This window comes from Pleurodeles waltl, chromosome 4_1 (assembly GCF_031143425.1).
Source record: "Pleurodeles waltl isolate 20211129_DDA chromosome 4_1, aPleWal1.hap1.20221129, whole genome shotgun sequence".
Lineage (NCBI taxonomy): Eukaryota > Metazoa > Chordata > Amphibia > Caudata > Salamandridae > Pleurodeles > Pleurodeles waltl.
The window spans coordinates 336,257,328-336,265,514 of NC_090442.1; the positions used below are offsets into that span (position 1 = coordinate 336,257,328).

Below are 8,187 nucleotides of genomic sequence, written 5' to 3' on the forward strand. Positions count from 1 at the left end.
TAAGACAAAAATCTCCAGAATATGGCACCTGTACTGCAATCTATACAATGGCTATCAATTTGAATTTGGGTAGACTTTAAGGCTCTAACAATTGTACATAAAGCCCTATACGTTGGATGACCTTCCTATCTGGACAATATTGTTTTTCTATCAACCATCATGCTCCCGCATATTGGCAAATCTCTGTAGCCAGAAAAGTCATTCGTGGAGACCATGTTTTTCTGTACAGTGGTGAACCTGTGGAACTTTCTCCCTTTGAGTTTTCACTCCTGAAATAAATCTATAATTTAGTATTTTCAGGCCTTTTTCTTTGGTCACTGTTAGGCTTTAAGGTAGTGTTTTTCTGAAGCCCCATTGAACCATCTGAGTATGGGCACTCTACAAATAAATTATAAAATAACATAAGAAAACATAATATGTTGGTGCTTACCAAGCATTTAGAGGCAAACAGCATAATTTCAATCTTTATTTCATAAACATTCAACATATTGATCCTTAACTGCCCCACCTCCATACCAGATGCTGTAACAAAGCCATCCATTAGGTGACTGAGACATAGATATGTCCGTGTACTATTGCAGGATGAGCAGAACCAATATCCTGATCTCTGAAAACATTACTAAACAGATGGATGGGATAGTGAGGACCTGTGGCTCAACACGTGGGACAGATACTGGAGAAGAAATAAATGATACCTTTCTCATGCTCTGCAGACTCCTTTACACAAACTAGAAACATGATCTCAATGCCATCTCAGATTCCTTGGCCACAATAATTAAACAGAATAATCTATTCCGCCGGCCTGGACCTCAACCTCATTCCAGTCAATGGTTTATATTTTTACCTTCAGGAATGACACCTAAACTGATCATAATCCAGCAGAGTTTACTAATCAATAAAATCTGAATGAGGATATCCCACAACAGTTACTAAAATTATTGAGGGTCAGAACAAATTGGGAAACAATTATTGAGAGTAATTGCATCAGGTAAGAGCTTATTTAAAAGCTGTGCCAGTCCCATAATTTTGGGATCTTGTGGTTTGATCCATTAACGCCAGTGTGCATTGACTTTGTTAATAATAGAGGCAAAATATCAGAATGTTATCTTGAGACATTTGTGAGAAATGGGCCTTAAGAACATTGAGTGGTTTAAAAGCATCTCATATTCTTTTGTCATCTCTACTGGATATAGATTCAAAATAAAAGATGGAAGCAGCCTTGCTAACTGGTTCATTAATTTTATTGGGTCAGATCAAGCTCTGCTTGTGGCAGAAAGATACTTTTACATGTTTCAAATTGTATACGAGAACAAGCTGCTCATTTCTTCTATCTTCTAAAAACTACAGAGCACATGGCTGCATAACTCTCCTTCTACCTAGCCTCACCCTCCCTTGGATTAGCATTATGGGTTCTTTACCATAGCAGACTTTTCTAACCACAAGATTATCGACGTATAACAATATGAGAGATGATAGTAAACATATTCTAGATAATGTCCTGAAGGTTAGCACCTTAAATTCTACATAGTGCTCATAACGCCAAATCAGAGCCACTGAAACCTGCTGTCCTCTTCTGCATGACCAACTTCGACTCCAGAACACCACATTCTGCTCCATCTTCTCCCTTGCTTGGTCGTCAGGGATCCCAGTAGGTAATTGCACCACATCCTCTACATATTATAGCCTCTTCCCTTTCCTGACTACGAACCTCTATAACAACAGCATGGTGAAGGTTCTTGGATGAAAACCTAATACATCTGGCTTTGCTTTCAGATTAAATTTTGTCCAGAGACTCATATTTAACCTCACTTCTACCAGTTTAACTTCACATCTACCACTTTCTACAGTGCATAAAGTCTGATTGACCCTAAAGCCTGAAAAGTATTCAATATGCTTAAAGGTCGTCAATGCCCAGGCTCCCACTTACACCGTACACCCCAACTCATGCAGCACACTGTGATGGGTGTCTTATTTGCATTAACAAAAACATAGAAATGCACTGAACAAAACAAAGGTTAAAGTGACATTATGGTTAAGAACTGTAATTATATCTTACCATATATTAAAAAATACCTTAGAAATTAACTGAAAAAATTAAAAGTTAAAGATTTTAACTCGTGGCCTCACCACTGTTGAGTATGTCACATATGGCAGAATCAACTAAACTCACCAGAAGGCAGCAGACTATTCAGAATTCACTGACTAGAATTACTTTCAACCCTCAATGCTGAACTCACATCACACCACACCAAAAGGAGCTCTACTGGCTCCCCATTCACAAACAAGCACAATTCAAACTCCTCATCCACACATTCAAGGCACTACATAACACAATGGCCCAGTATACTTCAACAATCACATTTGCTTTCACAAACCTTCCAGACATTTACACTTATCCAGACTCCTACTTGCACAAATCCCACATATACGGAAAACCAAATCTGGAGGTCGTGCATTCTCCTACATTGGGTCTAATGCGTGGAATGACCTTTCACTACACATAATCTTCATCGCTTCTAAATTCTGGAACAACCTGTTGCTACACATAACAGACTTTTATTCACTTCTTGAATTCCGCAAGAAGCTGATTTTCCGAGAGATACTACTGTGCCCTAGGTGTGGGATACTCACACCTCCTCAGTACCAGGACACCCTCCCAAGTGAAAGTGCACTCTACAACTCTGCATAACATAACATTACTTTGTCACTCATGACATGCTCTACTACATCATTGATAACATGACAGTGACATCTTAAAGTGCATCATTGATGGCAACACTGTGAATGGCAGGGGAGCGAGTAATAGTTACTTTAGGACACTAGTTATAGTTAATTGAGATAACTGTAATTGGTGACTTTCAGTGGTTTTGCATGTTTAAAACAGTATGTTTTAAGTAACTTTTTGCCTTAAATATAACATCCTATTACCTTTTTATGGAATGTATACTTTTCAATATATAAATTACATATTGTTATTACTATATTGCAATTCCTGACTATAACATCACTTTTAACTTTGGTGTTTGTGTGTGTATATATATATATACACATGTATATATATATATATATATATCTATATATCTATATATATATATAGATATATAGATATATATATATACTTCGCCGCTATAACCAGGTTTCCCTAACAGGAGTGACATGTGTCTTGGGCATGGCTCCCGACAATAAATCCACCAAAGTCCACAGAGACAGAAACACATGCGTGAACAAGGCTTACTGCTGAAATGCGTCGCAGGGGCTGGACTCGTTAAAAAAAAGCAGTATTCTTCACTTCAAGAGCGCGTGTGAGGCCAGTGCCAGTCATACATGGGGGATTTACCACCCCCCAAAAAATGTAGATAATACAAATCCGTCAATGATTTGCAGACAGACAAGGGGGCACACCAACCCAGTGTTGTAAAAATACCCATCAGGATTTATTCATGGCAAATGGTCCGATTCTCACAACAAACAAGGTCCACGCATTCCATCCGGGACGCCTTGATCACAACCAAGTTTGTGTACCTTGTAGTCACAATATTGTAAAGAAATGTGAAGTGACAACAACACCTAAACCATGGGCATAGTCAGAGGACTTTAAAACCCCATTTAACATTCCTATCGGCATACTTTGCGATCGCCATTTTTAAGGGCTGATCCTAACAACAAAAACCACTAATATTCACAGATCACTTTATCCAAATATTGTCTTCCAGACATTCACAACAAAGGTCTGGATGTCATCAAAAATGGATTATATGATATTATACTCTCACTACTTCCCCATGCTAAAGCACATAACATGCACCAATCGCAAGCCCATGAAGTGTGCAATATATTTACTACATCCATCAAACATGAAATTAAATATTACGACTACATTCTAACATTTGTTACAAAAGATTTTTTAATGGCATAAAATTCCTTTGAAGTTTAAATCCCGATCAGATATTTTGTGTATGGTTTAATTCCACATAAATTCTATAATTGAATAGTTCATGCTCACAGTCACTGACATTATAGCTTTTCCCTCGATGAATCACATCATCATGCTTGGTTTCAATCCCAAGTGGGAATTTGTGCCCCATTTTTAGATGTCTTAACGTTGCAACAAATACATTATTTTGTCCTCTCACTCATTGTCCATGATGCGAGCCATAAAGCCCATTAGATGAAAATTATGCCAGCTCCTCAGTCAAAAATGCTTGTAAATTAATTTCAAGATAATTAATGAACCTTATAGTGCCACTTACATAGTAAAAATCATTGATTAAAAATCAGAAAGTTAAAAAATGGGAAAGCATAAGCAGATAACATGATTTCACAACCGCTAAGATGTACGCTATCTAGAATATATCAGTCACCCAGGAAGTAAGGCAATTCTTCATTCATGTTTAAACCTTCCAGCTCTAATATTTGCTAAAAATGATGTGTGTAGTTTCTAATCTCCTCAGGACCAGAACTTTATTCCACCCTCTGATATTTGTCTCAATATGATCAATCATAAAATAACTTAAATCATTCACATTGCTGTTGTAATGCATCTGAAAATGTTGCTGGGCATGTTATATCCCCCTTATTAATTGCTTGCATGTGCTCCAATATTTTTTGGATATGGTGGAAAGGTGATACTTCCCACATGCCATATATGGCAGAGGCATTGCAGTACATATACTACAAAATCTGTTCTGCATGTCAGAGACTTATTTTTTGGTGTGAATGAGAATGGAATTTCAAATTACTTTGCATTTACTTCCAGTATACAGGCTTTGCATTTATGGCACTTCCAGATTCCATCAGATGGTTTTAACCAATTGTGTGTATTCACATTGTGAATCCCCAATCTTTACTGAGTTTTCCGTTGGTCTTTAGACATCTCTAAAACACATAGAAATTGGCTAATCCCTCACCAGCTTATTTAATGCTCCTATAAGGTCATGGCATATGGTGTAGAAACTGCAAAGTTAAATAGCACTTGTGGACTGCATACCTATTGTGCAATCCACTATAGTTGCAAGGAAATACTGGGCTACAAGCTTACCCTGTGTAGCCTGACTAGCAGCCACTTGAATCCTGCTGCACAGACCTGTCAAAATCACCCTTGTGACAGGTAGTGCATTTTAAATACTAAATAAGTTGTCCCCAGGTACACCTAACTACCCTGAAGCAGACCTGACAACTTCAACAAAATTCTCAGTGTGAGGAGGAGCCAGGCCTTTGTGCCAGAAGCACCTAAAAGGGACTTTTGCCCCCACACTGGCCCCAAACTCCCTCCTCTGAAAAAAACAAAAGGTTGCTGAGGCTGCTGCCCATGTCTTGGGGTGTTTTCACACCCATTAATGGACATCAGCAGTTAAAAGCTTCCGCAAACGAGCTGAGAGACGCTGTTTGCAGTGGTTTTCAGCTGATTTTCCCTGCTACTATGTGATATTTGCTCTTCACTGGGTGGCCATGTAATGGGAGCCAATATTGTGTGTCACATAGTGGGACCATGTGAGTTGGCAGGTCTACACAAGGTAGGCTGCAATAGTAGTGCTGAAGACATAATTTCAGAATCACTCATGTGGGGAGCGTTCAACCACACTACAGTCCATATGTGACATTTGAAATGTATGCCATTGTTACACATTCTGAGCGGTCAGCTTTGCCAATTGGAATTATTCTATTGGTCCAGTGTGTAGGGGTCTGAAAAATGTATGACAAGTTGTTTAGTCCTCTGATAGAACCCAGAGCCAAATATAGTACATCCAGTCAGAAATAATGAGGGGAGCACACGAAAACAATGAACATCCCTACAGTGGCACATGTATGTAGCTAAGGATTTCTGTCACCTAAGAAGTACGTGAACCATGAAGACAGCTTTGCATACAGAAAGAGTTCAATTACACAATCTCGATAAATAATTTATAAGAAGGACTGTAAAGTGAAACAAACGTTGCCCTCTGAACGTTACACCTGGTGCCTATTTTGAAGAACTGAATGTCAAATTTCAATTTAAATGCCACAGAACTATGAATGACAGTGATGGGCTGAAAGCAGCAATGTCCCCTGGAGTGCTGGCATTTACACCCCTCATTAGCTGAACAACAGACTCTGGAATCCACCACGTGCTGCTGGCATGTACTAATCCTTCATAGCCAAGAACAGCATATGCATCTCCTGGGCATGCCAACATCGTTGTGCCAAGAGCATCTACGGATGACCAGCAGAACCCACTATACTGCCAACCTACAAACCTCAGAGGCAGCTTTGTATGTGTGCTATGTTCACGTTTCCAGCCTATCAGACTTCACCGGAGGTATGTGGCCATAGGCCTCATTCTGGAGGTAAACCTTAGTTTGTAAATCTCAGTAACTAAGTAGAGTTGCACTTTGCACGAGCAAGAAAGCCTTCAGTTATGGATAAAGCGTGCTGGTGATGTTTTGAAAGCTGAGCGCCCCCCGAAAGACTTTACAAAGCGCTTTACACTAAACGCGACTTTCTAAATTCCATTCAGTACCCCGTGCACCAAACAACCGTAATTTAACAACACGTTACAAAATAACCACGAGAATCATTGAAATGTAGGATTGGTTTCTTCGGGTCCTCTCTTCTTTCTTGTCGCTTAGGTAAACCCAGTTATCTTTGCACAAGTGAAGCTGCATGGGACAGTGTCCTGCCAGGCGTTTATTTGGCTTATTTACCTGAGAGGGATGCTTTGACAGATCCTCATATACGGGAACTCAAAGAAAGAAAGTGCTACGATGCCGTAGCAAAAGCAGCGCTATTAAAACAGCAACAGCATAACGTAGAAATATGTTTTATTATATGCTTGATAGCGCTCAATTGTATGTAGTGCGATCTACTAATTGAAATAAACATTTACTGTAAACATGGGCTATAGGCGGCGCCAGCATCCATCCACCCTATGCAGTCCTACGACCCTGCAGCGCTTGGAAGAAGTGACTTCCTCGGGGACTCGAGCCGCACCTGGCTGCAGCAGGTTTCCAGTTACTCTGCTGTGAGTCCAGCCCCATTCATGGCAGTCAGTGCCCTCGCTGCAGGGAGAGACATGATAAGATCACTACTGTATAACGCTGCTCATTGTTAACCCCCACAGCTGGCGTTACCAAAACATGCAACAGGGTGTTAACCCATTATCAGGGTCACCCGGGTGAACTTTACACTTAATCCGTTCGGCTCAATGTACAGTTTGGTAAAAAGGACCTTTTATTTGTATCGGCTTTGATTTGTTTTCATTGGGGATAGATGCGAGCTTGAACGAAAATACTTCTGGAAAATGATAACACCCCCAGATGAAGGGAATTCGGAAAGATGTGAATTGTGCGCTTTCTATTTAGAGCTGTTCGCCTAATAATAACGCACGAAAGATGACAATGTAGAACGCCAGGCCACTATCGATCCTCAACTGAATCGTTGCAGGATCAGACGCAGCGCCTCCAATCGCTGCCAGTCCCGTTTTAACCTTCCATCGACATCATTTTCATCGAGACGGACAGGCGCGGACACTCACCTCAGGGCGCTGCAGACCGACGGGAAACCCCCTTCCGAACAGCGGGTCCGTCCAAGGCAGTCTTCTCGCGACTCACCTTTTTCGCATTCCGATCACAAAGTCCATCGGATTTTCTCTGCTCTCCTAGGGGAACAGCAGAGGGAGTGCAGCAGGAGGCAGCGCTGTCTCTCACAGTATTGTAATACTGCTACTTATAGCGTGAAGCTTCTTCAGAAGGTGTTGCGGATCTAACATACACAGGCTGTCCCTGTTGCACAGGGTGAAAGAGGGAATTTATTGGCTAGTGCGCCATCTGGTGGACTTTCTGAAAGCTGCAGTAGGTCCCTTTAGGCTTTAACGAGACTAGGCACAATTCGGAGGGAGAGAGAAAGAGACTTAGATTACATTACAGGCGCACCAAAAAGAAAAGGCGTTTGTCGCTAAAATGTAAACCGATTTTATAGAGGAAATTAGGGTCCGAAAGATGGGTCGCAGTCCGAAATGAACGTGCAGGTTTTATCACTAAAACGAAATGGAGTGAATAGCGAAATTACTTTTCATCATAGTCACTTTGCCAAAATACTGAATTAAATTCATTTCTAGATCACACATGTGTTCATTAATTTAGCTTTGCGTACCTCACCCTAATTAAAATTACACTCTGCGTAGTTCAAAATACGGTGCAATGAGAAACTCTG

At 40.5% G+C, this 8,187-nt stretch overlaps 1 protein-coding gene across 2 annotated transcripts in view; it reads right to left on the reverse strand.

Moving 5' to 3' along the window:
• Window positions 1-7,759, reverse strand: part of RERG (RAS like estrogen regulated growth inhibitor) — a 603,452-nt gene extending 595,693 nt beyond the window's left edge. Inside the window, exon 1 of one of the 2 annotated variants that reach the window (XM_069228457.1) lies at window positions 7,587-7,759. The gene's annotated coding sequence lies outside the window, so the exon portion shown is untranslated. Of the gene's footprint in view, window positions 1-7,510 lie in introns of both variants that reach the window. The other variant, XM_069228456.1, reaches the window with a different exon arrangement.
• Between the last annotated feature and the right edge of the window lie 428 nt (window positions 7,760-8,187).